Source organism: Alosa sapidissima, chromosome 1 (assembly GCF_018492685.1).
Source record: "Alosa sapidissima isolate fAloSap1 chromosome 1, fAloSap1.pri, whole genome shotgun sequence".
Classification (NCBI taxonomy): Eukaryota; Metazoa; Chordata; class Actinopteri; order Clupeiformes; family Clupeidae; genus Alosa; species Alosa sapidissima.
Window position 1 is genome coordinate 53,109,659 of NC_055957.1, and position 26,574 is coordinate 53,136,232.

The 26,574-nt window shown below is 54.7% G+C and overlaps 35 non-coding genes and 9 pseudogenes across 35 annotated transcripts; all 44 read left to right on the top strand.

Annotated features, from left to right (window-relative positions):
- Positions 1-330: 330 nt before the first annotated feature.
- On the top strand, positions 331-520 carry LOC121683661. The gene has a single exon (XR_006022868.1). It is a non-coding gene; the product is annotated as a U2 spliceosomal RNA (small nuclear RNA).
- Positions 521-876: 356 nt separating this feature from the next.
- On the top strand, positions 877-990 carry LOC121680699. The gene has a single exon (XR_006021783.1). It is a non-coding gene; the product is annotated as a U5 spliceosomal RNA (small nuclear RNA).
- Positions 991-1,145: 155 nt separating this feature from the next.
- LOC121684376 lies at positions 1,146-1,276 on the top strand (annotated as a pseudogene).
- A 1,538-nt stretch (positions 1,277-2,814) lies between these two features.
- On the top strand, positions 2,815-2,991 carry LOC121683956 (annotated as a pseudogene).
- A 354-nt stretch (positions 2,992-3,345) lies between these two features.
- Positions 3,346-3,459, top strand: LOC121680703. The gene has a single exon (XR_006021784.1). It is a non-coding gene; the product is annotated as a U5 spliceosomal RNA (small nuclear RNA).
- Positions 3,460-3,614: 155 nt separating this feature from the next.
- On the top strand, positions 3,615-3,745 carry LOC121684406 (annotated as a pseudogene).
- A 1,532-nt stretch (positions 3,746-5,277) lies between these two features.
- On the top strand, positions 5,278-5,471 carry LOC121683796. The gene has a single exon (XR_006022913.1). It is a non-coding gene; the product is annotated as a U2 spliceosomal RNA (small nuclear RNA).
- Positions 5,472-5,825: 354 nt separating this feature from the next.
- Positions 5,826-5,939, top strand: LOC121680710. Its single transcript, XR_006021787.1, has one exon. It is a non-coding gene; the product is annotated as a U5 spliceosomal RNA (small nuclear RNA).
- A 155-nt stretch (positions 5,940-6,094) lies between these two features.
- LOC121682563 lies at positions 6,095-6,285 on the top strand. The gene has a single exon (XR_006022632.1). It is a non-coding gene; the product is annotated as a U2 spliceosomal RNA (small nuclear RNA).
- A 354-nt stretch (positions 6,286-6,639) lies between these two features.
- On the top strand, positions 6,640-6,753 carry LOC121680715. The gene has a single exon (XR_006021788.1). It is a non-coding gene; the product is annotated as a U5 spliceosomal RNA (small nuclear RNA).
- A 155-nt stretch (positions 6,754-6,908) lies between these two features.
- Positions 6,909-7,099, top strand: LOC121682574. Its single transcript, XR_006022633.1, has one exon. It is a non-coding gene; the product is annotated as a U2 spliceosomal RNA (small nuclear RNA).
- A 357-nt stretch (positions 7,100-7,456) lies between these two features.
- On the top strand, positions 7,457-7,570 carry LOC121680719. The gene has a single exon (XR_006021789.1). It is a non-coding gene; the product is annotated as a U5 spliceosomal RNA (small nuclear RNA).
- Positions 7,571-7,716: 146 nt separating this feature from the next.
- LOC121682585 lies at positions 7,717-7,907 on the top strand. The gene has a single exon (XR_006022634.1). It is a non-coding gene; the product is annotated as a U2 spliceosomal RNA (small nuclear RNA).
- A 354-nt stretch (positions 7,908-8,261) lies between these two features.
- On the top strand, positions 8,262-8,375 carry LOC121680726. Its single transcript, XR_006021790.1, has one exon. It is a non-coding gene; the product is annotated as a U5 spliceosomal RNA (small nuclear RNA).
- A 155-nt stretch (positions 8,376-8,530) lies between these two features.
- On the top strand, positions 8,531-8,721 carry LOC121682607. The gene has a single exon (XR_006022636.1). It is a non-coding gene; the product is annotated as a U2 spliceosomal RNA (small nuclear RNA).
- Positions 8,722-9,077: 356 nt separating this feature from the next.
- On the top strand, positions 9,078-9,191 carry LOC121680733. The gene has a single exon (XR_006021801.1). It is a non-coding gene; the product is annotated as a U5 spliceosomal RNA (small nuclear RNA).
- Positions 9,192-9,346: 155 nt separating this feature from the next.
- LOC121682618 lies at positions 9,347-9,537 on the top strand. Its single transcript, XR_006022637.1, has one exon. It is a non-coding gene; the product is annotated as a U2 spliceosomal RNA (small nuclear RNA).
- A 355-nt stretch (positions 9,538-9,892) lies between these two features.
- LOC121680743 lies at positions 9,893-10,006 on the top strand. Its single transcript, XR_006021805.1, has one exon. It is a non-coding gene; the product is annotated as a U5 spliceosomal RNA (small nuclear RNA).
- A 155-nt stretch (positions 10,007-10,161) lies between these two features.
- Positions 10,162-10,352, top strand: LOC121682629. Its single transcript, XR_006022638.1, has one exon. It is a non-coding gene; the product is annotated as a U2 spliceosomal RNA (small nuclear RNA).
- A 356-nt stretch (positions 10,353-10,708) lies between these two features.
- LOC121680749 lies at positions 10,709-10,822 on the top strand. Its single transcript, XR_006021806.1, has one exon. It is a non-coding gene; the product is annotated as a U5 spliceosomal RNA (small nuclear RNA).
- Positions 10,823-10,977: 155 nt separating this feature from the next.
- Positions 10,978-11,099, top strand: LOC121684426 (annotated as a pseudogene).
- A 1,781-nt stretch (positions 11,100-12,880) lies between these two features.
- Positions 12,881-13,087, top strand: LOC121683614 (annotated as a pseudogene).
- Positions 13,088-13,446: 359 nt separating this feature from the next.
- On the top strand, positions 13,447-13,560 carry LOC121680762. Its single transcript, XR_006021813.1, has one exon. It is a non-coding gene; the product is annotated as a U5 spliceosomal RNA (small nuclear RNA).
- A 155-nt stretch (positions 13,561-13,715) lies between these two features.
- LOC121682640 lies at positions 13,716-13,906 on the top strand. The gene has a single exon (XR_006022639.1). It is a non-coding gene; the product is annotated as a U2 spliceosomal RNA (small nuclear RNA).
- Positions 13,907-14,262: 356 nt separating this feature from the next.
- On the top strand, positions 14,263-14,376 carry LOC121680766. The gene has a single exon (XR_006021814.1). It is a non-coding gene; the product is annotated as a U5 spliceosomal RNA (small nuclear RNA).
- Positions 14,377-14,531: 155 nt separating this feature from the next.
- LOC121682651 lies at positions 14,532-14,722 on the top strand. The gene has a single exon (XR_006022640.1). It is a non-coding gene; the product is annotated as a U2 spliceosomal RNA (small nuclear RNA).
- A 355-nt stretch (positions 14,723-15,077) lies between these two features.
- LOC121680770 lies at positions 15,078-15,191 on the top strand. The gene has a single exon (XR_006021815.1). It is a non-coding gene; the product is annotated as a U5 spliceosomal RNA (small nuclear RNA).
- A 2,038-nt stretch (positions 15,192-17,229) lies between these two features.
- On the top strand, positions 17,230-17,446 carry LOC121684216 (annotated as a pseudogene).
- Positions 17,447-17,805: 359 nt separating this feature from the next.
- Positions 17,806-17,919, top strand: LOC121680775. The gene has a single exon (XR_006021816.1). It is a non-coding gene; the product is annotated as a U5 spliceosomal RNA (small nuclear RNA).
- Positions 17,920-18,074: 155 nt separating this feature from the next.
- LOC121684738 lies at positions 18,075-18,167 on the top strand (annotated as a pseudogene).
- Positions 18,168-19,723: 1,556 nt separating this feature from the next.
- LOC121684140 lies at positions 19,724-19,926 on the top strand (annotated as a pseudogene).
- Positions 19,927-20,281: 355 nt separating this feature from the next.
- On the top strand, positions 20,282-20,395 carry LOC121680783. The gene has a single exon (XR_006021819.1). It is a non-coding gene; the product is annotated as a U5 spliceosomal RNA (small nuclear RNA).
- Positions 20,396-20,550: 155 nt separating this feature from the next.
- On the top strand, positions 20,551-20,741 carry LOC121682662. The gene has a single exon (XR_006022641.1). It is a non-coding gene; the product is annotated as a U2 spliceosomal RNA (small nuclear RNA).
- Positions 20,742-21,076: 335 nt separating this feature from the next.
- LOC121680789 lies at positions 21,077-21,190 on the top strand. The gene has a single exon (XR_006021821.1). It is a non-coding gene; the product is annotated as a U5 spliceosomal RNA (small nuclear RNA).
- A 155-nt stretch (positions 21,191-21,345) lies between these two features.
- On the top strand, positions 21,346-21,536 carry LOC121682673. Its single transcript, XR_006022642.1, has one exon. It is a non-coding gene; the product is annotated as a U2 spliceosomal RNA (small nuclear RNA).
- A 355-nt stretch (positions 21,537-21,891) lies between these two features.
- Positions 21,892-22,005, top strand: LOC121680797. Its single transcript, XR_006021826.1, has one exon. It is a non-coding gene; the product is annotated as a U5 spliceosomal RNA (small nuclear RNA).
- Positions 22,006-22,160: 155 nt separating this feature from the next.
- Positions 22,161-22,351, top strand: LOC121682684. The gene has a single exon (XR_006022643.1). It is a non-coding gene; the product is annotated as a U2 spliceosomal RNA (small nuclear RNA).
- Positions 22,352-22,706: 355 nt separating this feature from the next.
- On the top strand, positions 22,707-22,820 carry LOC121680805. The gene has a single exon (XR_006021829.1). It is a non-coding gene; the product is annotated as a U5 spliceosomal RNA (small nuclear RNA).
- A 155-nt stretch (positions 22,821-22,975) lies between these two features.
- LOC121684409 lies at positions 22,976-23,106 on the top strand (annotated as a pseudogene).
- Positions 23,107-24,659: 1,553 nt separating this feature from the next.
- On the top strand, positions 24,660-24,851 carry LOC121683686. The gene has a single exon (XR_006022873.1). It is a non-coding gene; the product is annotated as a U2 spliceosomal RNA (small nuclear RNA).
- Positions 24,852-25,206: 355 nt separating this feature from the next.
- On the top strand, positions 25,207-25,320 carry LOC121680809. The gene has a single exon (XR_006021830.1). It is a non-coding gene; the product is annotated as a U5 spliceosomal RNA (small nuclear RNA).
- Positions 25,321-25,475: 155 nt separating this feature from the next.
- On the top strand, positions 25,476-25,666 carry LOC121682695. Its single transcript, XR_006022644.1, has one exon. It is a non-coding gene; the product is annotated as a U2 spliceosomal RNA (small nuclear RNA).
- A 355-nt stretch (positions 25,667-26,021) lies between these two features.
- On the top strand, positions 26,022-26,135 carry LOC121680815. The gene has a single exon (XR_006021831.1). It is a non-coding gene; the product is annotated as a U5 spliceosomal RNA (small nuclear RNA).
- Positions 26,136-26,290: 155 nt separating this feature from the next.
- Positions 26,291-26,481, top strand: LOC121682706. The gene has a single exon (XR_006022645.1). It is a non-coding gene; the product is annotated as a U2 spliceosomal RNA (small nuclear RNA).
- Positions 26,482-26,574: the final 93 nt, after the last annotated feature.

Consider the following 26,574-nt stretch of genomic DNA (forward strand, 5'->3'; position numbering starts at 1 on the left):
GCGATGGGTTTGGGTTGATGTGTTTTGAGTGATGGGGTTGTGTATCTGTGTCTCTGTGGTTGTGGGTGTGCTGGTTGGATGTATGGGGTGGATTAAACAGGTGTTATGGGTGGGTAAGATTTTTTGTGTATCCTGTAAGATTTTTTGCATGTACATGTGTGTTTTTCGCTGTGTTTGGCCGGGCCTGTGTGCCTGGGTCGTTGTGTTGTTATGTGTTATTGTTTATGGTGGCAGCCTCTAGTCTAGCTTAAATTAACTTCCTTCTGTATCTTTTGTGTGTTGTGTGTATTATATGTATATCTCCTGTGTGTTGTATTTTCAAGGCTGCTTCGCTCTGTTTATGTTCAATAAAAAAAAAAAAAAAAAATCTGTTCTTATCAGTTTAATATCTGATACGTCCTCTACCCGAGGACCATATATTAATCTGATTTTTGGAACAGGGAGACGGAAGAGGGGCTTGCTCCGTCCGCTCCACGCATCGACCCGGTATTGCAGCGACTCCGGGAACGGTGCACATTCCTTTGACTGTGTAAGAAAAGAACCAACCCAGTGGAACTGACTGACTGACTGACTGACTGACTGACTGACTGACTGTGATGAAATCCTCCTTAGCAGAGCAGACGCAGCAGCAGGAGTCCTTGCCAGGTGTTTTGGCCAACCGCGCCACCTCCCTTTTCGGCCCCTTTTGGGTTTTCCCGCCCTTTTACTCTTTTTTTTTTTTTTTTTTTTTTTTTTTTTTTTTTTTTTTACACATTTAAATTTAAAGGGGATGTTGATACTGCAGTCTTGTTGCCACTGGGCAACGCCTTGGAGTCACCCTCACGTCCACGACCGGCGCCGTTCATGCTCTCCGTCCGGCGTGCCCTGTGGCAGCCATCGCTCGGGTTTCTCTTCATCTCGTACAAATCTTTCGCCTTTTACTAAAGATTTCCGTGGAGGGGAACTGCCCCGAGTTTACGGTATTTTTGGAAGCTCTGCTTCGGCGGAGCTGCACCTGCCTGTCCAAAGTCAAGCGTCGTGGTGTTTTGTTTTGCGGCGGCGGCGGCGGCGGCGGTCCGCTTTTGCTGGCCCCGCCTCCCCCCGTAACCATGTGAGCGCGGGGGGCGTCGCTAGAGGGGCCGCCGCACCCCGTGCAGTTGTGGGGTATCGCTTCTCGGCCTTTTGGCTAAGATCAAGTGTAGTATCTGTTCTTATCAATCGGACTACCCGAGGCAGCGATGGCGGATTTGATGGAGGAGACGAAGGGGATTCCGAGATATGCTATTCGGTACCTGATCCCGGAGGCGAGGAGGACGGAGCTGGATCGGGCAGGGTTTGGAGAGGTCATCCTGAAGGGCGTACTGGGATTATCGGGAGCGGACGTCCTGTGTTTACAGGATTACCCGGCGTTGGGGAGGCATGACGTCACGTTCAAGACGGAGGAGGATCTGCGCGTGGCGTTCGGGAAGGGAAAAGGAGACCCAAGGATCGTGGGAATAAAGCGCGTGGTGTGGAGCGCAGCCAACGTGGTCGTGGTGCAGGTCTTCAACCCGCACGTGTTGGAGCTGGACGTCCGGGGGTTCCTTAGCCGGTACTGTAGCGCAGTGTCACCGGGGGAGAAGGTCACAGACGGCAACGGATTTTGGACGGGCAAGTGGAGGTATAGTGTGCGGTTTCGCTTTTCTGGGGAGGGCCGCCAGCTGCGGCCTCCACATTTGTTTGCGCTGGGGACAGACCGGGGGAGGGTGTTTTTACCGGACTTACCTACTGTTTGTTGGGGATGTGGGGAAGAGGGGCATTTGAGAAGCGAATGTGTGGCGCAGCGGTGTGTGCGTTGTGGGGTGGTGGGGCACGTGGTGAAGGACTGTGGGGAGAGAAGGGAGTGTTCCTTGTGCGGGTCTAAGGATCACCTCTTTTTGAGGTGTCCGAAGAGACAGAGTTACGCGGGAGCGGTGGTGGGGAGAACTGGCGGTGGGGGGGTTTCTGTTTCCCCCGCAGGGGCTCCTCTGGTGACGGGTGTGCTGGAGAGGAGGCCGACGGGACCGCCGGCGGTGGGCACGAGCGGAGGAACGGGAGCTGCAGGATCGGCTGGTGGAGTGGGAGCTGGGCCGCATGGAGGCAGCCTGGTGGCTACGGCTACCGCTAGGCCGCATGGCAGCCAAGATGGCCGCCCAGAGGTCGGAGGGTCGGCGGGGTCGAAGGGCAGGCCGGGCGTGGCTATGGAGAGTGTCGGGGTGCTGAGCTGGGCGGAGGCAACGGCTTCCCAGGAAGAGGAGATGGCGGAGTTGGCGATGGTGTCGGGGAAGCGCCCCCTGGAGGGCGGAGGTCCGGAGAGTGCTCCCGTGCGGCGTCAGCGGCCGGGGGAGGGGGTGGCGGCCTTTGATCGCTCCCTGCCCCTGGTGGCGGAGTCGGGAACTACGGGCAGTTTGGTGGAGCTGGAGTCGGACGAGTCGGCGGATTCGGTGGAGTCGGTGACGGAGAGGCGGACCGTAGGACGGGGGAGTCGCCCCCCTCCTACCCAGCTTGCTGGGTGGGATGTGGACAGCTTGAAGCGGACTATGGGCATGGATTAGTGGGTTGCTGGTGGTGGGATTGTGTAAGTGCGGGTGTTTTATGGTGTGTGGGGAGGATTAGGGATGTTTGTGTGTGGGTGGGTTGGGATGGAGTTATGGGGTTTGTTTTTGGCTGGGCCTGTGTGCCCGAGTTCTTTCCTATGGGGCGTTTGTGCCCGTATGTTGCAGCCTTTCTTTTTTCTCTTTTTCTCTTTCTGTGCTTTCTGTGTTCTTCTTGTTCTGGCTGTAACTATGATTTGATAATGATTATGATTTGGTATGAATAAACTTCAATATAAAAAAAAAATCTGTTCTTATCAGTTTAATATCTGATACGTCCTCTACCCGAGGACCATATATTAATCTGATTTTTGGAACAGGGAGACGGAAGAGGGGCTTGCTCCGTCCGCTCCACGCATCGACCCGGTATTGCAGCGACTCCGGGAACGGTGCACATTCCTTTGACTGTGTAAGAAAAGAACCAACCCAGTGGAACTGACTGACTGACTGACTGACTGACTGACTGACTGACTGTGATGAAATCCTCCTTAGCAGAGCAGACGCAGCAGCAGGAGTCCTTGCCAGGTGTTTTGGCCAACCGCGCCACCTCCCTTTTCGGCCCCTTTTGGGTTTTCCCGCCCTTTTACTCTTTTTTTTTTTTTTTTTTTTTTTTTTTTTTTTTTTTTACACATTTAAATTTAAAGGGGATGTTGATACTGCAGTCTTGTTGCCACTGGGCAACGCCTTGGAGTCACCCTCACGTCCACGACCGGCGCCGTTCATGCTCTCCGTCCGGCGTGCCCTGTGGCAGCCATCGCTCGGGTTTCTCTTCATCTCGTACAAATCTTTCGCCTTTTACTAAAGATTTCCGTGGAGGGGAACTGCCCCGAGTTTACGGTATTTTTGGAAGCTCTGCTTCGGCGGAGCTGCACCTGCCTGTCCAAAGTCAAGCGTCGTGGTGTTTTGTTTTGCGGCGGCGGCGGCGGCGGCGGTCCGCTTTTGCTGGCCCCGCCTCCCCCCGTAACCATGTGAGCGCGGGGGGCGTCGCTAGAGGGGCCGCCGCACCCCGTGCAGTTGTGGGGTATCGCTTCTCGGCCTTTTGGCTAAGATCAAGTGTAGTATCTGTTCTTATCACTTGGACTAACCGAGATGGCGACTGTGGACGTGACGGATGCGACGAAGGGGATACCGAAGCATGCGATTCGGTATCTGATCCCGGAGGGAAGGAGGGCGGAGTTGGATCGGGCTGGCTTTGGAGGGATTATCCTGAAGGGTGTGCTGGGCCTGGCAGGAGCGGACGTGCTGTGTCTCCAGGATTACCCGGCGTTGGGGAGGTTCGACGTCACCTTCAAGACGGAGGAGGACCTACAGGTCGCATTATGGAAGGGGAAAGGAGACGCTAGGATTACGGGAATCAAGCGCGTGGTGTGGAGCGCAGCCAACGCGGTGGTGGTGCAGGTCTTCAACCCGCACGTGTTGGAGCTGGATGTACGGGTGTTCCTGAGTCGGTACTGCAGCACGGTGTCACAAGGGGAGAAGGTCACGGACGCAAACGGATTTTGGACTGGAAAGTGGAGGTACAGTGTACGTTTTCGTGTTTCTGGGGAGGGCCGCCAGCTGCGGCCTCCGCATTTGTTTGCTCTGGGGTCGGATCGTGGGAGGGTGTTTTTACCAGACTTGCCAACTGTTTGCTGGGGATGTGGGGAAGAGGGGCACTTGAGGAGTGAATGTGTTGCGCAGCGGTGCGTGCGTTGTGGGGTGGTGGGGCATGTGGTGAAGGACTGTGGGGAGAGAAGGGAGTGTTCATTGTGTGGGGACAAGGATCACCTCTTTCTGAGGTGCCCTAAGAGACAGAGCTATGCGGGAGCAGTTTTGGGGCTATCTGGTGGTGGGGGGGTTTCTGTTTCCCCCGCAGGGGCTCCTCCGACGACTGGTGCGCTGGAGAGGAGGTCGACGGGACCGGTGACGGCGGGTGCGAGCGGAGTGAAGGGAGCTGCAGTATCTGCTGGAGGAGCGGGAGCGGTGGCTGGTGCGAGTGGAGTGACGGGAGCTGCAGTATCTGCTGGAGGAGCTGGAGCGGGGCCGCATGGAGGCAGCCAGGTGGCTACGGCTACCGCTAGGCCGCATGGCAGCCAAGATGGCCGCCCAGAGGTCGGAGGGTCGGCGGGGTCGAAGGGCAGGCCGGGCGTGGCCAAGGAGAGGGTCGAGGTGTCGAGCTGGGCGGAGGCAACCGCCTCCCAGGAAGAGGAGATGGTGGAGCTGGCGATGGTGTCTGGGAAGCGCCCCCTGGAGGGTGGAGGTCCGGTGAGTGCTCCGGTGCGGCGTCAGCGGCCGGGGGAGGGGGTGGCGGCCTTCGGACGCTCCCTGCCCCTGGTGGCTGAGATGGGGACTACGGGCGAGTCGGAGGAGCTGGAGTTGGAGGAGTCGATGGATTCGGTGGAGTCGGTGACGGAGAGGCGGACCGCAGGACGGGGGAGTCGCCCCCCTCCTGCGCAGATTGCTGGATGGGATGTGGACAGTTTGAAGCGGACTATGGGCATGGAATAGTGGGTTACTGGTGGTGGGTTTGTGTAATTAACTGTGTAATAGTGATGTAAGTGTTATGGGGTTGTTTTTGGCTGGGCCTGCGTGCCCGAGTCTTTCTCAAAGGGGCATTTGTGCCCGTATGTTGCAGCCTTTCTTTTTTCTCTTTTTCTTTTTCTCTGCTTTCTGAATTCTTCATGTTCTGGCTGTAACTATGCTTTGTATATTTTGAATCTGGTATGAATAAACTTCAATACAAAAAAATCTGTTCTTATCAGTTTAATATCTGATACGTCCTCTACCCGAGGACCATATATTAATCTGATTTTTGGAACAGGGAGACGGAAGAGGGGCTTGCTCCGTCCGCTCCACGCATCGACCCGGTATTGCAGCGACTCCGGGAACGGTGCACATTCCTTTGACTGTGTAAGAAAAGAACCAACCCAGTGGAACTGACTGACTGACTGACTGACTGACTGACTGACTGACTGTGATGAAATCCTCCTTAGCAGAGCAGACGCAGCAGCAGGAGTCCTTGCCAGGTGTTTTGGCCAACCGCGCCACCTCCCTTTTCGGCCCCTTTTGGGTTTTCCCGCCCTTTTACTCTTTTTTTTTTTTTTTTTTTTTTTTTTTTTTTTTTTTTACACATTTAAATTTAAAGGGGATGTTGATACTGCAGTCTTGTTGCCACTGGGCAACGCCTTGGAGTCACCCTCACGTCCACGACCGGCGCCGTTCATGCTCTCCGTCCGGCGTGCCCTGTGGCAGCCATCGCTCGGGTTTCTCTTCATCTCGTACAAATCTTTCGCCTTTTACTAAAGATTTCCGTGGAGGGGAACTGCCCCGAGTTTACGGTATTTTTGGAAGCTCTGCTTCGGCGGAGCTGCACCTGCCTGTCCAAAGTCAAGCGTCGTGGTGTTTTGTTTTGCGGCGGCGGCGGCGGCGGCGGTCCGCTTTTGCTGGCCCCGCCTCCCCCCGTAACCATGTGAGCGCGGGGGGCGTCGCTAGAGGGGCCGCCGCACCCCGTGCAGTTGTGGGGTATCGCTTCTCGGCCTTTTGGCTAAGATCAAGTGTAGTATCTGTTCTTATCAGTTTAATATCTGATACGTCCTCTACCCGAGGACCATATATTAATCTGATTTTTGGAACAGGGAGACGGAAGAGGGGCTTGCTCCGTCCGCTCCACGCATCGACCCGGTATTGCAGCGACTCCGGGAACGGTGCACATTCCTTTGACTGTGTAAGAAAAGAACCAACCCAGTGGAACTGACTGACTGACTGACTGACTGACTGACTGACTGACTGTGATGAAATCCTCCTTAGCAGAGCAGACGCAGCAGCAGGAGTCCTTGCCAGGTGTTTTGGCCAACCGCGCCACCTCCCTTTTCGGCCCCTTTTGGGTTTTCCCGCCCTTTTACTCTTTTTTTTTTTTTTTTTTTTTTTTTTTTTTTTTTTTTACACATTTAAATTTAAAGGGGATGTTGATACTGCAGTCTTGTTGCCACTGGGCAACGCCTTGGAGTCACCCTCACGTCCACGACCGGCGCCGTTCATGCTCTCCGTCCGGCGTGCCCTGTGGCAGCCATCGCTCGGGTTTCTCTTCATCTCGTACAAATCTTTCGCCTTTTACTAAAGATTTCCGTGGAGGGGAACTGCCCCGAGTTTACGGTATTTTTGGAAGCTCTGCTTCGGCGGAGCTGCACCTGCCTGTCCAAAGTCAAGCGTCGTGGTGTTTTGTTTTGCGGCGGCGGCGGCGGCGGCGGTCCGCTTTTGCTGGCCCCGCCTCCCCCCGTAACCATGTGAGCGCGGGGGGCGTCGCTAGAGGGGCCGCCGCACCCCGTGCAGTTGTGGGGTATCGCTTCTCGGCCTTTTGGCTAAGATCAAGTGTAGTATCTGTTCTTATCAGTTTAATATCTGATACGTCCTCTACCCGAGGACCATATATTAATCTGATTTTTGGAACAGGGAGACGGAAGAGGGGCTTGCTCCGTCCGCTCCACGCATCGACCCGGTATTGCAGCGACTCCGGGAACGGTGCACATTCCTTTGACTGTGTAAGAAAAGAACCAACCCAGTGGAACTGACTGACTGACTGACTGACTGACTGACTGACTGACTGTGATGAAATCCTCCTTAGCAGAGCAGACGCAGCAGCAGGAGTCCTTGCCAGGTGTTTTGGCCAACCGCGCCACCTCCCTTTTCGGCCCCTTTTGGGTTTTCCCGCCCTTTTACTCTTTTTTTTTTTTTTTTTTTTTTTTTTTTTTTTTTTTTTTTACACATTTAAATTTAAAGGGGATGTTGATACTGCAGTCTTGTTGCCACTGGGCAACGCCTTGGAGTCACCCTCACGTCCACGACCGGCGCCGTTCATGCTCTCCGTCCGGCGTGCCCTGTGGCAGCCATCGCTCGGGTTTCTCTTCATCTCGTACAAATCTTTCGCCTTTTACTAAAGATTTCCGTGGAGGGGAACTGCCCCGAGTTTACGGTATTTTTGGAAGCTCTGCTTCGGCGGAGCTGCACCTGCCTGTCCAAAGTCAAGCGTCGTGGTGTTTTGTTTTGCGGCGGCGGCGGTCCGCTTTTGCTGGCCCCGCCTCCCCCCGTAACCATGTGAGCGCGGGGGGCGTCGCTAGAGGGGCCGCCGCACCCCGTGCAGTTGTGGGGTATCGCTTCTCGGCCTTTTGGCTAAGATCAAGTGTAGTATCTGTTCTTATCAGTTTAATATCTGATACGTCCTCTACCCGAGGACCATATATTAATCTGATTTTTGGAACAGGGAGACGGAAGAGGGGCTTGCTCCGTCCGCTCCACGCATCGACCCGGTATTGCAGCGACTCCGGGAACGGTGCACATTCCTTTGACTGTGTAAGAAAAGAACCAACCCAGTGGAACTGACTGACTGACTGACTGACTGACTGACTGACTGACTGTGATGAAATCCTCCTTAGCAGAGCAGACGCAGCAGCAGGAGTCCTTGCCAGGTGTTTTGGCCAACCGCGCCACCTCCCTTTTCGGCCCCTTTTGGGTTTTCCCGCCCTTTTACTCTTTTTTTTTTTTTTTTTTTTTTTTTTTTTTTTTTTTTACACATTTAAATTTAAAGGGGATGTTGATACTGCAGTCTTGTTGCCACTGGGCAACGCCTTGGAGTCACCCTCACGTCCACGACCGGCGCCGTTCATGCTCTCCGTCCGGCGTGCCCTGTGGCAGCCATCGCTCGGGTTTCTCTTCATCTCGTACAAATCTTTCGCCTTTTACTAAAGATTTCCGTGGAGGGGAACTGCCCCGAGTTTACGGTATTTTTGGAAGCTCTGCTTCGGCGGAGCTGCACCTGCCTGTCCAAAGTCAAGCGTCGTGGTGTTTTGTTTTGCGGCGGCGGCGGCGGCGGCGGTCCGCTTTTGCTGGCCCCGCCTCCCCCCGTAACCATGTGAGCGCGGGGGGCGTCGCTAGAGGGGCCGCCGCACCCCGTGCAGTTGTGGGGTATCGCTTCTCGGCCTTTTGGCTAAGATCAAGTGTAGTATCTGTTCTTATCAGTTTAATATCTGATACGTCCTCTACCCGAGGACCATATATTAATCTGATTTTTGGAACAGGGAGACGGAAGAGGGGCTTGCTCCGTCCGCTCCACGCATCGACCCGGTATTGCAGCGACTCCGGGAACGGTGCACATTCCTTTGACTGTGTAAGAAAAGAACCAACCCAGTGGAACTGACTGACTGACTGACTGACTGACTGACTGACTGACTGTGATGAAATCCTCCTTAGCAGAGCAGACGCAGCAGCAGGAGTCCTTGCCAGGTGTTTTGGCCAACCGCGCCACCTCCCTTTTCGGCCCCTTTTGGGTTTTCCCGCCCTTTTACTCTTTTTTTTTTTTTTTTTTTTTTTTTTTTTTTTTTTTTTTACACATTTAAATTTAAAGGGGATGTTGATACTGCAGTCTTGTTGCCACTGGGCAACGCCTTGGAGTCACCCTCACGTCCACGACCGGCGCCGTTCATGCTCTCCGTCCGGCGTGCCCTGTGGCAGCCATCGCTCGGGTTTCTCTTCATCTCGTACAAATCTTTCGCCTTTTACTAAAGATTTCCGTGGAGGGGAACTGCCCCGAGTTTACGGTATTTTTGGAAGCTCTGCTTCGGCGGAGCTGCACCTGCCTGTCCAAAGTCAAGCGTCGTGGTGTTTTGTTTTGCGGCGGCGGCGGCGGCGGCGGTCCGCTTTTGCTGGCCCCGCCTCCCCCCGTAACCATGTGAGCGCGGGGGGCGTCGCTAGAGGGGCCGCCGCACCCCGTGCAGTTGTGGGGTATCGCTTCTCGGCCTTTTGGCTAAGATCAAGTGTAGTATCTGTTCTTATCAGTTTAATATCTGATACGTCCTCTACCCGAGGACCATATATTAATCTGATTTTTGGAACAGGGAGACGGAAGAGGGGCTTGCTCCGTCCGCTCCACGCATCGACCCGGTATTGCAGCGACTCCGGGAACGGTGCACATTCCTTTGACTGTGTAAGAAAAGAACCAACCCAGTGGAACTGACTGACTGACTGACTGACTGACTGACTGACTGACTGTGATGAAATCCTCCTTAGCAGAGCAGACGCAGCAGCAGGAGTCCTTGCCAGGTGTTTTGGCCAACCGCGCCACCTCCCTTTTCGGCCCCTTTTGGGTTTTCCCGCCCTTTTACTCTTTTTTTTTTTTTTTTTTTTTTTTTTTTTTTTTTTTTTACACATTTAAATTTAAAGGGGATGTTGATACTGCAGTCTTGTTGCCACTGGGCAACGCCTTGGAGTCACCCTCACGTCCACGACCGGCGCCGTTCATGCTCTCCGTCCGGCGTGCCCTGTGGCAGCCATCGCTCGGGTTTCTCTTCATCTCGTACAAATCTTTCGCCTTTTACTAAAGATTTCCGTGGAGGGGAACTGCCCCGAGTTTACGGTATTTTTGGAAGCTCTGCTTCGGCGGAGCTGCACCTGCCTGTCCAAAGTCAAGCGTCGTGGTGTTTTGTTTTGCGGCGGCGGCGGCGGCGGCGGTCCGCTTTTGCTGGCCCCGCCTCCCCCCGTAACCATGTGAGCGCGGGGGGCGTCGCTAGAGGGGCCGCCGCACCCCGTGCAGTTGTGGGGTATCGCTTCTCGGCCTTTTGGCTAAGATCAAGTGTAGTATCTGTTCTTATCAGTTTAATATCTGATACGTCCTCTACCCGAGGACCATATATTAATCTGATTTTTGGAACAGGGAGACGGAAGAGGGGCTTGCTCCGTCCGCTCCACGCATCGACCCGGTATTGCAGCGACTCCGGGAACGGTGCACATTCCTTTGACTGTGTAAGAAAAGAACCAACCCAGTGGAACTGACTGACTGACTGACTGACTGACTGACTGACTGACTGTGATGAAATCCTCCTTAGCAGAGCAGACGCAGCAGCAGGAGTCCTTGCCAGGTGTTTTGGCCAACCGCGCCACCTCCCTTTTCGGCCCCTTTTGGGTTTTCCCGCCCTTTTACTCTTTTTTTTTTTTTTTTTTTTTTTTTTTTTTTTTTTTTTTACACATTTAAATTTAAAGGGGATGTTGATACTGCAGTCTTGTTGCCACTGGGCAACGCCTTGGAGTCACCCTCACGTCCACGACCGGCGCCGTTCATGCTCTCCGTCCGGCGTGCCCTGTGGCAGCCATCGCTCGGGTTTCTCTTCATCTCGTACAAATCTTTCGCCTTTTACTAAAGATTTCCGTGGAGGGGAACTGCCCCGAGTTTACGGTATTTTTGGAAGCTCTGCTTCGGCGGAGCTGCACCTGCCTGTCCAAAGTCAAGCGTCGTGGTGTTTTGTTTTGCGGCGGCGGCGGCGGCGGCGGTCCGCTTTTGCTGGCCCCGCCTCCCCCCGTAACCATGTGAGCGCGGGGGGCGTCGCTAGAGGGGCCGCCGCACCCCGTGCAGTTGTGGGGTATCGCTTCTCGGCCTTTTGGCTAAGATCAAGTGTAGTATCTGTTCTTATCAGGTGGACTACCCGAGATAGCGATGGCGGTGACTGAGGCGGATGCGAGGGAGGTGATGCCGAAGTACACTATGCAGTTCTGTATCCCGAAGCGGCGGAGGGAGGAGTTTTCCAGGGAGCTGTTTGGAGCGGCGATCGTGAAGGGGTTGCTGAGGGCAACGGATAAGGAGGTGTTGTGCCTGCTGGCGACGGCGGTGGGCTTCGACGTGACCTTCCGGTCGCCGGTGGACATGTTGGCCGCGGTTCAGCAGTGGAAGGAGGCTGGGGAAGGTCTACGGGTTGGCACTGTGGAGTCTGGACTTCGAATGAGGTACTGGCGTCCGAGGCATATCGTGGTGGTGCAGGTCTTCAACCCCCACGTGCTGGAGGAGGATGTCCGTTGTCTGTTGGGGCGGTACTGCGCGGAGGTGCCACAGGGACGGCGGGTCGTGGATGTCAACGGCTTCTGGACGGGGAAGTGGTCGTATTACGTGCTGTTTCGGTCAGAGGGGGATCGCCAGGTGAGGCCTCCCTACGCCTTCATGCTGGGGTCTGACAGAGGGAGGATTGTCATTCCGGACTTGCCGGGTGAGTGTTGGGGTTGTGGGAGTGTGGGGCATTTGCGGAGTCAATGTACTGTGCTGGCTTGTTTGCGGTGTGGGTCGAAGGAACACTTGGTGAAGGACTGTAAGAAGTTGAGGGAATGTTCTTTGTGTGGGGCGACGGATCATCTTTTTGGGGGCTGTGGCAAGCGGAGGAGCTACGTGGCTGCTGTGTTGAAGGGCTGTGAGTATTGTGGGGGGACAGATCATGTACCTGCGGCTTGTGCCAAGTGGAAGAAGTTCCAGGAGGCTGAGCGGCTGGTGCGACAGGGGGGGGCTTCCACTGTGCCGGTGGGGGCCTCTTCTGTGCCCGCGGGGGTGAAGACGGTGCCGGCTGGTGCGACGGGGGCAAGAGCGAGTGGAGTGGAGGCGCCTGCGGCGTCTCTCGGTGGTTCGGGAGCTGGGCAGCTAGGTAGCCAAGATGGCTGCTTGGTGGCTAAGGCTACGGCTAGGCCGCATGGCAATCAAGATGGCCGCCTTGTGGCTGGTGCTGGTGGGCGGAGAGTGGACGACTGGGCGGAGGCCTCTGCTTCCCAGGAAGCGGAGATGGCAGAGCTGGCGGCGAAGGCGTCGGGGGCAGTGAAGCGCCCCCTGCAGGACGGGAGTGAAGGTGGTTCGCCGGGGACTCCGGTCCGCCGGTGCAAGGTTGGGGGCGGGGTCTCTGTCTCTAACAGGTCGGAGGTCCTGCTGGTGGAGGACGGTGGTGTTGGGTCCATGGAGGTGGCGGCATCTAGTGGCGAGGAGGAGTCGGACGGGTCGACAGGCTCTGTGAGGGAGGGGCGTCCTTCCCCTTCTCCCCCTTCTTCGGGGGACTTGCTGGGGTGGGATGAGGCCAATTTGAAAAGGACTACTGGGATGTTGGACTGATTGGGGTTGTGGGGTGTGTTGGGATGTTGCTGTGGTTGTTGTTGGGAGTGGGTTTTGGGGAATGGGGTGTTATGCTGTGGTATTGTGATGATCGTTTTTTTTTTTTTTTTTTTTGTTCTGGCGCCCCCTGGTGGGCGATGTGGGGAAGTGCATGTTGGGTTTTCGGGGAGGATTAAAGATGGACTTGGGGTTGGGAGAGTGTTGGTTGATGGGTTGGAGTGTATAATGCCCTTGTTTGTAGGTTGGTTTTATGTTTGTGTGTCTGGCCTTCGGGCCTTTTATTTTGGGGGGGTCCCCCTAGGGGGGCTGGCCCTTGCCCGGGCTAGGTCCCGGTGGCTATGCTGGTTTTTGTATTTTTTTAAATTTTGGATTTCCTTTCTGGTAATTTTGGTTGTCCATGGGGGACATACCTGTATGATTGTTTGATTTGGGTTATGAAATAAACGAATATAAAAAAAAATCTGTTCTTATCAGTTTAATATCTGATACGTCCTCTACCCGAGGACCATATATTAATCTGATTTTTGGAACAGGGAGACGGAAGAGGGGCTTGCTCCGTCCGCTCCACGCATCGACCCGGTATTGCAGCGACTCCGGGAACGGTGCACATTCCTTTGACTGTGTAAGAAAAGAACCAACCCAGTGGAACTGACTGACTGACTGACTGACTGACTGACTGACTGACTGTGATGAAATCCTCCTTAGCAGAGCAGACGCAGCAGCAGGAGTCCTTGCCAGGTGTTTTGGCCAACCGCGCCACCTCCCTTTTCGGCCCCTTTTGGGTTTTCCCGCCCTTTTACTCTTTTTTTTTTTTTTTTTTTTTTTTTTTTTTTTTTTTTTTTTTACACATTTAAATTTAAAGGGGATGTTGATACTGCAGTCTTGTTGCCACTGGGCAACGCCTTGGAGTCACCCTCACGTCCACGACCGGCGCCGTTCATGCTCTCCGTCCGGCGTGCCCTGTGGCAGCCATCGCTCGGGTTTCTCTTCATCTCGTACAAATCTTTCGCCTTTTACTAAAGATTTCCGTGGAGGGGAACTGCCCCGAGTTTACGGTATTTTTGGAAGCTCTGCTTCGGCGGAGCTGCACCTGCCTGTCCAAAGTCAAGCGTCGTGGTGTTTTGTTTTGCGGCGGCGGCGGCGGCGGCGGTCCGCTTTTGCTGGCCCCGCCTCCCCCCGTAACCATGTGAGCGCGGGGGGCGTCGCTAGAGGGGCCGCCGCACCCCGTGCAGTTGTGGGGTATCGCTTCTCGGCCTTTTGGCTAAGATCAAGTGTAGTATCTGTTCTTATCAGTTTAATATCTGATACGTCCTCTACCCGAGGACCATATATTAATCTGATTTTTGGAACAGGGAGACGGAAGAGGGGCTTGCTCCGTCCGCTCCACGCATCGACCCGGTATTGCAGCGACTCCGGGAACGGTGCACATTCCTTTGACTGTGTAAGAAAAGAACCAACCCAGTGGAACTGACTGACTGACTGACTGACTGACTGACTGACTGACTGTGATGAAATCCTCCTTAGCAGAGCAGACGCAGCAGCAGGAGTCCTTGCCAGGTGTTTTGGCCAACCGCGCCACCTCCCTTTTCGGCCCCTTTTGGGTTTTCCCGCCCTTTTACTCTTTTTTTTTTTTTTTTTTTTTTTTTTTTTTTTTTTTTTTACACATTTAAATTTAAAGGGGATGTTGATACTGCAGTCTTGTTGCCACTGGGCAACGCCTTGGAGTCACCCTCACGTCCACGACCGGCGCCGTTCATGCTCTCCGTCCGGCGTGCCCTGTGGCAGCCATCGCTCGGGTTTCTCTTCATCTCGTACAAATCTTTCGCCTTTTACTAAAGATTTCCGTGGAGGGGAACTGCCCCGAGTTTACGGTATTTTTGGAAGCTCTGCTTCGGCGGAGCTGCACCTGCCTGTCCAAAGTCAAGCGTCGTGGTGTTTTGTTTTGCGGCGGCGGCGGCGGCGGCGGTCCGCTTTTGCTGGCCCCGCCTCCCCCCGTAACCATGTGAGCGCGGGGGGCGTCGCTAGAGGGGCCGCCGCACCCCGTGCAGTTGTGGGGTATCGCTTCTCGGCCTTTTGGCTAAGATCAAGTGTAGTATCTGTTCTTATCAGTTTAATATCTGATACGTCCTCTACCCGAGGACCATATATTAATCTGATTTTTGGAACAGGGAGACGGAAGAGGGGCTTGCTCCGTCCGCTCCACGCATCGACCCGGTATTGCAGCGACTCCGGGAACGGTGCACATTCCTTTGACTGTGTAAGAAAAGAACCAACCCAGTGGAACTGACTGACTGACTGACTGACTGACTGACTGACTGACTGTGATGAAATCCTCCTTAGCAGAGCAGACGCAGCAGCAGGAGTCCTTGCCAGGTGTTTTGGCCAACCGCGCCACCTCCCTTTTCGGCCCCTTTTGGGTTTTCCCGCCCTTTTACTCTTTTTTTTTTTTTTTTTTTTTTTTTTTTTTTTTTTTTTACACATTTAAATTTAAAGGGGATGTTGATACTGCAGTCTTGTTGCCACTGGGCAACGCCTTGGAGTCACCCTCACGTCCACGACCGGCGCCGTTCATGCTCTCCGTCCGGCGTGCCCTGTGGCAGCCATCGCTCGGGTTTCTCTTCATCTCGTACAAATCTTTCGCCTTTTACTAAAGATTTCCGTGGAGGGGAACTGCCCCGAGTTTACGGTATTTTTGGAAGCTCTGCTTCGGCGGAGCTGCACCTGCCTGTCCAAAGTCAAGCGTCGTGGTGTTTTGTTTTGCGGCGGCGGCGGCGGCGGCGGTCCGCTTTTGCTGGCCCCGCCTCCCCCCGTAACCATGTGAGCGCGGGGGGCGTCGCTAGAGGGGCCGCCGCACCCCGTGCAGTTGTGGGGTATCGCTTCTCGGCCTTTTGGCTAAGATCAAGTGGAGCATATCGTTCACGCGACGGGAAGGCGATGGGGACGTTGGGCCCATTGAGATTGAGGAACACGATCCGTTTTGTGGTTCCGGTGAGCAGGAGGACGGAGATGAAGAGGGAGTACTTTTCGGACAAGGTTTTGCTGGACACTTTGGATTTGGGAGTGCGGGAGGTCCTTTGCTTGCAGGAGTATCGGCCTCAAGGTACGTTTGATGTTACTTTTCGGACTGAAATGTTTTTTGAAATGGCTAAGAAGAGGATTAATGAGAAGTTACATGCGGATTGTTTTAAGGGGATGGTGTTTTTTTCGTCAGAGACTCATGTTTTTGTGCACATGTTCAATCCTTTTGTGTTAGAAGAAGATATTGTTGCTTTTTTGAAGAGGTATTGCCGTGATGTGAGAGAGGGTGCTAAAGTGACTGATTCAAGGGGTTTCTGGACGGGAAGGAGAAGGTTTAAAGTGCGCTTTAAAGCGGGGGCTTCGCCTCCCCAGTCCTTCGCCTTGGGGCCAGACAGGGGCTACTTGTTTGTCCCTGGGAGGCCTGGGGGTTGTTGGAAGTGTGGGGAGAATGGACATGTAAGAGAGGACTGCAAAGTAACCAGGTGTCGCCATTGCGGCTCTACGGAGCACATGGCGGCGAAATGTTTGGCTCCGAAGACCTGCAGTCTTTGTGGGTCTGCGGAGCACCTGTTTAGAGCTTGCCCAGGTCGAAGGAGAGCTGCTGTGGGTCGTGAAAAGTCTGAGGGTCGAGGACCGACGGACGTGCGGTCGGCTGCTGGAGAGGAGTCCCCTATGCCCCCCGGGAGGACTCTTTCGAGGCTTGCTGATCCTTTGTCTGACGGCGGCCATGCGGTCGCTAAGATGGCGGCTAACGATGAGCAGGTGGTGAGCCATGTGGTAGCAAAGATGGTGGCTAGCAGCGAGCAGGTGGTGAGTGCACATGGAGCTGCTGCTGAGAGGCCCTCTGTTCCCGCCCCGGAGGGTTCATCTCAGTTTGCAGCTCCCCAGGCTGTTAATGTTGTTAGTGTGCTTTCCCCTGGGCCTACGGCTGATTCCCCACAGGCGGTGGCCGAGGAGACGTGTTCTGGTGTTCCCGTGGTTTCTCCTGGACCTCGGGCTGACCCCCCCCAGGCTGTGGCTGAGGAGACGTGTTCTGGTGTTGCTGTGGATGAGTCGGCGAGAGAGGTTTCACCTAGGTCGTGGGCTGATTGCCCCTTCGATGAGGAGGTGGTGATCACAGGAGTGGCACCAGCTACAGGGAAGCGCCCCCTGGAGGACAGCGGGTCGGAGGAGACTCCGGTGCGCCGCCTCAGGTCGTGCCAGACAGTGCAGGTGTTTGGCCAGGTCACCCCCCTGGAGGAAGATGATGGCGATGACGACAGCGAGGAGGAGATCGAGGTTGATGACGGCAGGCCCGGCGAGGAGTTGGTGGTCGGCGCGGATTTGCTTCTGGGCTGGGATGAGAAGAATTTGAAGCAGTTGACGGGCATGGTCGAGTCAAGTGGAAGTGACTGAGGTGTGTTTGCAAGGTCGACGGCGATGATATGGAGGCCGTGGGCGCCAAGGCCAGTTGTGTCGTGGTGGCTGGAGGCGGGGCCTCCCCGGATTCTCTTCTGGGGTGCGATGATTACAATGTGAAGGCTACTACTGTTCTGGTGGAGCCTAGAAGTCATGACTTTGTGTTGTGATGTGTGTTTGGTGATGGGCTTGTGATTTTTTTTGTAGCTTTGTGAAATGGGCTGAATAAAGTCTTGTGGGACATGCTATAGCCCTAGTACGTGCGTATGTTGGAGACGATGGGTGGTTTGCTATGGTTTTTATGGTTGTCTGTATGGATTACTGTATGGTTTGTTCTTGATCTGATTTATCTGATCCGCTTCGCATAATATGTGAATAAAAAAAAAAAAAAAAAAAAAAAAAATCTGTTCTTATCAGTTTAATATCTGATACGTCCTCTACCCGAGGACCATATATTAATCTGATTTTTGGAACAGGGAGACGGAAGAGGGGCTTGCTCCGTCCGCTCCACGCATCGACCCGGTATTGCAGCGACTCCGGGAACGGTGCACATTCCTTTGACTGTGTAAGAAAAGAACCAACCCAGTGGAACTGACTGACTGACTGACTGACTGACTGACTGACTGACTGTGATGAAATCCTCCTTAGCAGAGCAGACGCAGCAGCAGGAGTCCTTGCCAGGTGTTTTGGCCAACCGCGCCACCTCCCTTTTCGGCCCCTTTTGGGTTTTCCCGCCCTTTTACTCTTTTTTTTTTTTTTTTTTTTTTTTTTTTTTTTTTTTTTTTTTACACATTTAAATTTAAAGGGGATGTTGATACTGCAGTCTTGTTGCCACTGGGCAACGCCTTGGAGTCACCCTCACGTCCACGACCGGCGCCGTTCATGCTCTCCGTCCGGCGTGCCCTGTGGCAGCCATCGCTCGGGTTTCTCTTCATCTCGTACAAATCTTTCGCCTTTTACTAAAGATTTCCGTGGAGGGGAACTGCCCCGAGTTTACGGTATTTTTGGAAGCTCTGCTTCGGCGGAGCTGCACCTGCCTGTCCAAAGTCAAGCGTCGTGGTGTTTTGTTTTGCGGCGGCGGCGGCGGCGGCGGTCCGCTTTTGCTGGCCCCGCCTCCCCCCGTAACCATGTGAGCGCGGGGGGCGTCGCTAGAGGGGCCGCCGCACCCCGTGCAGTTGTGGGGTATCGCTTCTCGGCCTTTTGGCTAAGATCAAGTGTAGTATCTGCGCTTGCCAAGAAGAAGGCGATGTCACTGGGGGTGGGTGCTTGCACCCTCCGGCTGGAGTTTCCGGTGGATTTAGGTGTGGAGGTGACCCGTGGCTTCGTGGCAGAGAAGATCCTGAGGGATGAGCTGGGGCTGTCGGGAAAGGAGGTCCTGTGTCTGCAGGCTGCTCGGCCGCCTTTTCAGTACGAGGTGACGTTTCGGGAGGTGTCCTTTCTGCATGCGACGATGAGGCGATGGCAGGAGATCCGGAAGCGGGATGACGACAACGTGCTGTGGAAGTGCGGTTGGGAGTTTGGAGAGGAGATGTACACGGTGGTGATCCATGTCTTCAACCCGCACGTGCTGGAGAAGGACATCAGGTCGTTTTTGGAGAGGTATTGTAGCCGGATTGCTGAGGGGGAGAAGATCGTGGACGAGTTTGGATTTTGGACGGGGAAGAGGAGGTATCGAGTGACGTTTCATCTGCGGCCGAATGGAGAGTGGATGATTCCGCCTCATGAGTTCGCGTTGGGGGCAGACCGCGGCAGGTTGTTTGTGCCTCAACTGCCGAACACTTGCTGGACTTGTGGACAGCGTGGACATTTGCGGGGTGAGTGTAAGGCTAAGCCGTGCTATCGGTGTGGGACTGTGGGGCATTTAGCCAATGTTTGTAAGGCTGCAAGGACTTGTAATTTGTGTGGGAAGGGGGACCATTTGTTTGTGTCATGTCCGAAAAGGAGTAGTTATGCTGGGGTGGTGGCTGGTGGGTCTATTGCTGTGTCTGGTGGTGGTGGGAGGCAGGTTGCTGGGGGTACTGTGTTGCAGGTTGTTGCCCCGGCTCCCAAAGTGGTGCCGGTGGCAGTTTCGCCTGTGTTGGAAGGACCTGGAGGGACTGGAGGCACGTTGAAGGATGCGCCGCATGGCCGCCAAGATGGCCGACTGGGAGACAAAGGGATGGGGAAGCACATGGCTGCCATGCAGACGGTGGGAGGAGTCGCTGCCGAGGTGGAGAGGAAGACGGTTGGAGATTGGGCGGAGCATACCGAATCGCAGGAAGTGGAGATGGCAGGTATGGCGGAGATGGCTGGGAAGCGCCCCCTGGAGGATGGGGGTCCGGATGACACTCCGGTGAGGCGTCTGCGGACGGGGGCGTTGGTCCCCGGTCCTTCGTTGCCCCCGGAGGCCGGGCCTGGTACTGCGAGTGGTCAGGTGGTGGTGGAGCCGGACGGAACGGATAGCTCGGCGGGCTCTGTGCGGGAGGTGTTGCCTGCTGGGGGGGTGGTTTCTCCCACCCCCCCTGCCCAGCTGGTGGGATGGGATGTGGACAGCTTGAAACGGACTTTGGGTATGGACTAGTCGGGTCCTGGTGGTGGGGAGGAGAAGTGATGGGGAGGTTGTGTTTGTGCTGGGTTGATGTATGTTTTGTGAGGGTTGGGGTGGATTAAAGTTTGTGGGTGGGTTGGTTTTTGCTGTGTTTGGCCGGGCCTGCGTGCCTGGGCCCTTGTGATTATGTGTTATTGTTTATGGTGGCAGCCTCTAGTCTAGCTTAAATTAACTTCCTTCTGTATCTTTTGTGTGTTGTGTGTATTATATGTGTATCTCCTGTGTGTTGTAGTTTCAAGGCTGCTGTGCTCTGTTTATATTCAATAAAAAAAAAAAAAAAAAAAAAAAAAAAAAAATCTGTTCTTATCAGTTTAATATCTGATACGTCCTCTACCCGAGGACCATATATTAATCTGATTTTTGGAACAGGGAGACGGAAGAGGGGCTTGCTCCGTCCGCTCCACGCATCGACCCGGTATTGCAGCGACTCCGGGAACGGTGCACATTCCTTTGACTGTGTAAGAAAAGAACCAACCCAGTGGAACTGACTGACTGACTGACTGACTGACTGACTGACTGACTGTGATGAAATCCTCCTTAGCAGAGCAGACGCAGCAGCAGGAGTCCTTGCCAGGTGTTTTGGCCAACCGCGCCACCTCCCTTTTCGGCCCCTTTTGGGTTTTCCCGCCCTTTTACTCTTTTTTTTTTTTTTTTTTTTTTTTTTTTTTTTTTTTTTACACATTTAAATTTAAAGGGGATGTTGATACTGCAGTCTTGTTGCCACTGGGCAACGCCTTGGAGTCACCCTCACGTCCACGACCGGCGCCGTTCATGCTCTCCGTCCGGCGTGCCCTGTGGCAGCCATCGCTCGGGTTTCTCTTCATCTCGTACAAATCTTTCGCCTTTTACTAAAGATTTCCGTGGAGGGGAACTGCCCCGAGTTTACGGTATTTTTGGAAGCTCTGCTTCGGCGGAGCTGCACCTGCCTGTCCAAAGTCAAGCGTCGTGGTGTTTTGTTTTGCGGCGGCGGCGGCGGCGGCGGTCCGCTTTTGCTGGCCCCGCCTCCCCCCGTAACCATGTGAGCGCGGGGGGCGTCGCTAGAGGGGCCGCCGCACCCCGTGCAGTTGTGGGGTATCGCTTCTCGGCCTTTTGGCTAAGATCAAGTGTAGTATCTGTTCTTATCAGTTTAATATCTGATACGTCCTCTACCCGAGGACCATATATTAATCTGATTTTTGGAACAGGGAGACGGAAGAGGGGCTTGCTCCGTCCGCTCCACGCATCGACCCGGTATTGCAGCGACTCCGGGAACGGTGCACATTCCTTTGACTGTGTAAGAAAAGAACCAACCCAGTGGAACTGACTGACTGACTGACTGACTGACTGACTGACTGACTGTGATGAAATCCTCCTTAGCAGAGCAGACGCAGCAGCAGGAGTCCTTGCCAGGTGTTTTGGCCAACCGCGCCACCTCCCTTTTCGGCCCCTTTTGGGTTTTCCCGCCCTTTTACTCTTTTTTTTTTTTTTTTTTACACATTTAAATTTAAAGGGGATGTTGATACTGCAGTCTTGTTGCCACTGGGCAACGCCTTGGAGTCACCCTCACGTCCACGACCGGCGCCGTTCATGCTCTCCGTCCGGCGTGCCCTGTGGCAGCCATCGCTCGGGTTTCTCTTCATCTCGTACAAATCTTTCGCCTTTTACTAAAGATTTCCGTGGAGGGGAACTGCCCCGAGTTTACGGTATTTTTGGAAGCTCTGCTTCGGCGGAGCTGCACCTGCCTGTCCAAAGTCAAGCGTCGTGGTGTTTTGTTTTGCGGCGGCGGCGGCGGCGGCGGTCCGCTTTTGCTGGCCCCGCCTCCCCCCGTAACCATGTGAGCGCGGGGGGCGTCGCTAGAGGGGCCGCCGCACCCCGTGCAGTTGTGGGGTATCGCTTCTCGGCCTTTTGGCTAAGATCAAGTGTAGTATCTGTTCTTATCAGTTTAATATCTGATACGTCCTCTACCCGAGGACCATATATTAATCTGATTTTTGGAACAGGGAGACGGAAGAGGGGCTTGCTCCGTCCGCTCCACGCATCGACCCGGTATTGCAGCGACTCCGGGAACGGTGCACATTCCTTTGACTGTGTAAGAAAAGAACCAACCCAGTGGAACTGACTGACTGACTGACTGACTGACTGACTGACTGACTGTGATGAAATCCTCCTTAGCAGAGCAGACGCAGCAGCAGGAGTCCTTGCCAGGTGTTTTGGCCAACCGCGCCACCTCCCTTTTCGGCCCCTTTTGGGTTTTCCCGCCCTTTTACTCTTTTTTTTTTTTTTTTTTTTTTTTTTTTTTTTTTTTTTACACATTTAAATTTAAAGGGGATGTTGATACTGCAGTCTTGTTGCCACTGGGCAACGCCTTGGAGTCACCCTCACGTCCACGACCGGCGCCGTTCATGCTCTCCGTCCGGCGTGCCCTGTGGCAGCCATCGCTCGGGTTTCTCTTCATCTCGTACAAATCTTTCGCCTTTTACTAAAGATTTCCGTGGAGGGGAACTGCCCCGAGTTTACGGTATTTTTGGAAGCTCTGCTTCGGCGGAGCTGCACCTGCCTGTCCAAAGTCAAGCGTCGTGGTGTTTTGTTTTGCGGCGGCGGCGGCGGCGGCGGTCCGCTTTTGCTGGCCCCGCCTCCCCCCGTAACCATGTGAGCGCGGGGGGCGTCGCTAGAGGGGCCGCCGCACCCCGTGCAGTTGTGGGGTATCGCTTCTCGGCCTTTTGGCTAAGATCAAGTGTAGTATCTGTTCTTATCAGTTTAATATCTGATACGTCCTCTACCCGAGGACCATATATTAATCTGATTTTTGGAACAGGGAGACGGAAGAGGGGCTTGCTCCGTCCGCTCCACGCATCGACCCGGTATTGCAGCGACTCCGGGAACGGTGCACATTCCTTTGACTGTGTAAGAAAAGAACCAACCCAGTGGAACTGACTGACTGACTGACTGACTGACTGACTGACTGACTGTGATGAAATCCTCCTTAGCAGAGCAGACGCAGCAGCAGGAGTCCTTGCCAGGTGTTTTGGCCAACCGCGCCACCTCCCTTTTCGGCCCCTTTTGGGTTTTCCCGCCCTTTTACTCTTTTTTTTTTTTTTTTTTTTTTTTTTTTTTTTTTTTTTACACATTTAAATTTAAAGGGGATGTTGATACTGCAGTCTTGTTGCCACTGGGCAACGCCTTGGAGTCACCCTCACGTCCACGACCGGCGCCGTTCATGCTCTCCGTCCGGCGTGCCCTGTGGCAGCCATCGCTCGGGTTTCTCTTCATCTCGTACAAATCTTTCGCCTTTTACTAAAGATTTCCGTGGAGGGGAACTGCCCCGAGTTTACGGTATTTTTGGAAGCTCTGCTTCGGCGGAGCTGCACCTGCCTGTCCAAAGTCAAGCGTCGTGGTGTTTTGTTTTGCGGCGGCGGCGGCGGCGGCGGTCCGCTTTTGCTGGCCCCGCCTCCCCCCGTAACCATGTGAGCGCGGGGGGCGTCGCTAGAGGGGCCGCCGCACCCCGTGCAGTTGTGGGGTATCGCTTCTCGGCCTTTTGGCTAAGATCAAGTGTAGTATCTGTTCTTATCACTTGGACTAACCGAGATGGCGACTGTGGACGTGACGGATGCGACGAAGGGGATACCGAAGCATGCGATTCGGTATCTGATCCCGGAGGGAAGGAGGGCGGAGTTGGATCGGGCTGGCTTTGGAGGGATTATCCTGAAGGGTGTGCTGGGCCTGGCAGGAGCGGACGTGCTGTGTCTCCAGGATTACCCGGCGTTGGGGAGGTTCGACGTCACCTTCAAGACGGAGGAGGACCTACAGGTCGCATTATGGAAGGGGAAAGGAGACGCTAGGATTACGGGAATCAAGCGCGTGGTGTGGAGCGCAGCCAACGCGGTGGTGGTGCAGGTCTTCAACCCGCACGTGTTGGAGCTGGATGTACGGGTGTTCCTGAGTCGGTACTGCAGCACGGTGTCACAAGGGGAGAAGGTCACGGACGCAAACGGATTTTGGACTGGAAAGTGGAGGTACAGTGTACGTTTTCGTGTTTCTGGGGAGGGCCGCCAGCTGCGGCCTCCGCATTTGTTTGCTCTGGGGTCGGATCGTGGGAGGGTGTTTTTACCAGACTTGCCAACTGTTTGCTGGGGATGTGGGGAAGAGGGGCACTTGAGGAGTGAATGTGTTGCGCAGCGGTGCGTGCGTTGTGGGGTGGTGGGGCATGTGGTGAAGGACTGTGGGGAGAGAAGGGAGTGTTCATTGTGTGGGGACAAGGATCACCTCTTTCTGAGGTGCCCTAAGAGACAGAGCTATGCGGGAGCAGTTTTGGGGCTATCTGGTGGTGGGGGGGTTTCTGTTTCCCCCGCAGGGGCTCCTCCGACGACTGGTGCGCTGGAGAGGAGGTCGACGGGACCGGTGACGGCTGGTGCGAGCGGAGTGAAGGGAGCTGCAGTATCTGCTGGAGGAGCGGGAGCGGTGGCTGGTGCGAGTGGAGTGACGGGAGCCGCAGTATCTGCTGGAGGAGCTGGAGCGGGGCCGCATGGTGGCTGCCTGGTGGCTACGGCTACCGCTAGGCCGCATGGCAGCCAAGATGGCCGCCCAGAGGTCGGAGGGTCGGCGGGGTCGAAGGGCAGGCCGGGCGTGGCCAAGGAGAGGGTCGGGGTGTCGAGCTGGGCGGAGGCAACCGCCTCCCAGGAAGAGGAGATGGCGGAGCGGGCGATGGTGTCTGGGAAGCGCCCCCTGGAGGGTGGAGGACCGGCGAGTGCTCCGGTGCGGCGTCAGCGGCCGGGGGAGGGGGAGGCGGCCTTCGGACGCTCCCTGCCCCTGGTGGCGGAGATGGGGACTACGGGTGAGTCGGAGGAGCTGGAGTTGGAGGAGTCGATGGATTCGGTGGAGTCGGTGACGGAGAGGCGGACCGCAGGACGGGGGAGTCGCCCCCCTCCTGCGCAGATTGCTGGATGGGATGTGGACAGTTTGAAGCGAACTATGGGCATGGATTAGTGGGTTACTGGTGGTGGGTTTGTGTAATTAACTGTGTAATAGTTATGTAGGTGGGAGGGGGGGTGGGTTTTGTGTTATGGGGTTGTTTTTGGCTGGGCCTGCGTGCCCGAGTCGTTCTCAAAGGGGCATTTGTGCCCGTATGTTGCAGCCTTTCTTTTTTCTCTTTTTCTTTTTCTCTGCTTTCTGAATTCTTCATGTTCTGGCTGTAACTATGCTTTGTATAATTTGATCTGGTATGAATAAACTTCAATACAAAAAATCTGTTCTTATCAGTTTAATATCTGATACGTCCTCTACCCGAGGACCATATATTAATCTGATTTTTGGAACAGGGAGACGGAAGAGGGGCTTGCTCCGTCCGCTCCACGCATCGACCCGGTATTGCAGCGACTCCGGGAACGGTGCACATTCCTTTGACTGTGTAAGAAAAGAACCAACCCAGTGGAACTGACTGACTGACTGACTGACTGACTGACTGACTGACTGTGATGAAATCCTCCTTAGCAGAGCAGACGCAGCAGCAGGAGTCCTTGCCAGGTGTTTTGGCCAACCGCGCCACCTCCCTTTTCGGCCCCTTTTGGGTTTTCCCGCCCTTTTACTCTTTTTTTTTTTTTTTTTTTTTTTTTTTTTTTTTTTTTTACACATTTAAATTTAAAGGGGATGTTGATACTGCAGTCTTGTTGCCACTGGGCAACGCCTTGGAGTCACCCTCACGTCCACGACCGGCGCCGTTCATGCTCTCCGTCCGGCGTGCCCTGTGGCAGCCATCGCTCGGGTTTCTCTTCATCTCGTACAAATCTTTCGCCTTTTACTAAAGATTTCCGTGGAGGGGAACTGCCCCGAGTTTACGGTATTTTTGGAAGCTCTGCTTCGGCGGAGCTGCACCTGCCTGTCCAAAGTCAAGCGTCGTGGTGTTTTGTTTTGCGGCGGCGGCGGCGGCGGCGGTCCGCTTTTGCTGGCCCCGCCTCCCCCCGTAACCATGTGAGCGCGGGGGGCGTCGCTAGAGGGGCCGCCGCACCCCGTGCAGTTGTGGGGTATCGCTTCTCGGCCTTTTGGCTAAGATCAAGTGTAGTATCTGTTCTTATCAGTTTAATATCTGATACGTCCTCTACCCGAGGACCATATATTAATCTGATTTTTGGAACAGGGAGACGGAAGAGGGGCTTGCTCCGTCCGCTCCACGCATCGACCCGGTATTGCAGCGACTCCGGGAACGGTGCACATTCCTTTGACTGTGTAAGAAAAGAACCAACCCAGTGGAACTGACTGACTGACTGACTGACTGACTGACTGACTGACTGTGATGAAATCCTCCTTAGCAGAGCAGACGCAGCAGCAGGAGTCCTTGCCAGGTGTTTTGGCCAACCGCGCCACCTCCCTTTTCGGCCCCTTTTGGGTTTTCCCGCCCTTTTACTCTTTTTTTTTTTTTTTTTTTTTTTTTTTTTTTTTTTTTTACACATTTAAATTTAAAGGGGATGTTGATACTGCAGTCTTGTTGCCACTGGGCAACGCCTTGGAGTCACCCTCACGTCCACGACCGGCGCCGTTCATGCTCTCCGTCCGGCGTGCCCTGTGGCAGCCATCGCTCGGGTTTCTCTTCATCTCGTACAAATCTTTCGCCTTTTACTAAAGATTTCCGTGGAGGGGAACTGCCCCGAGTTTACGGTATTTTTGGAAGCTCTGCTTCGGCGGAGCTGCACCTGCCTGTCCAAAGTCAAGCGTCGTGGTGTTTTGTTTTGCGGCGGCGGCGGCGGCGGCGGTCCGCTTTTGCTGGCCCCGCCTCCCCCCGTAACCATGTGAGCGCGGGGGGCGTCGCTAGAGGGGCCGCCGCACCCCGTGCAGTTGTGGGGTATCGCTTCTCGGCCTTTTGGCTAAGATCAAGTGTAGTATCTGTTCTTATCAGTTTAATATCTGATACGTCCTCTACCCGAGGACCATATATTAATCTGATTTTTGGAACAGGGAGACGGAAGAGGGGCTTGCTCCGTCCGCTCCACGCATCGACCCGGTATTGCAGCGACTCCGGGAACGGTGCACATTCCTTTGACTGTGTAAGAAAAGAACCAACCCAGTGGAACTGACTGACTGACTGACTGACTGACTGACTGACTGACTGTGATGAAATCCTCCTTAGC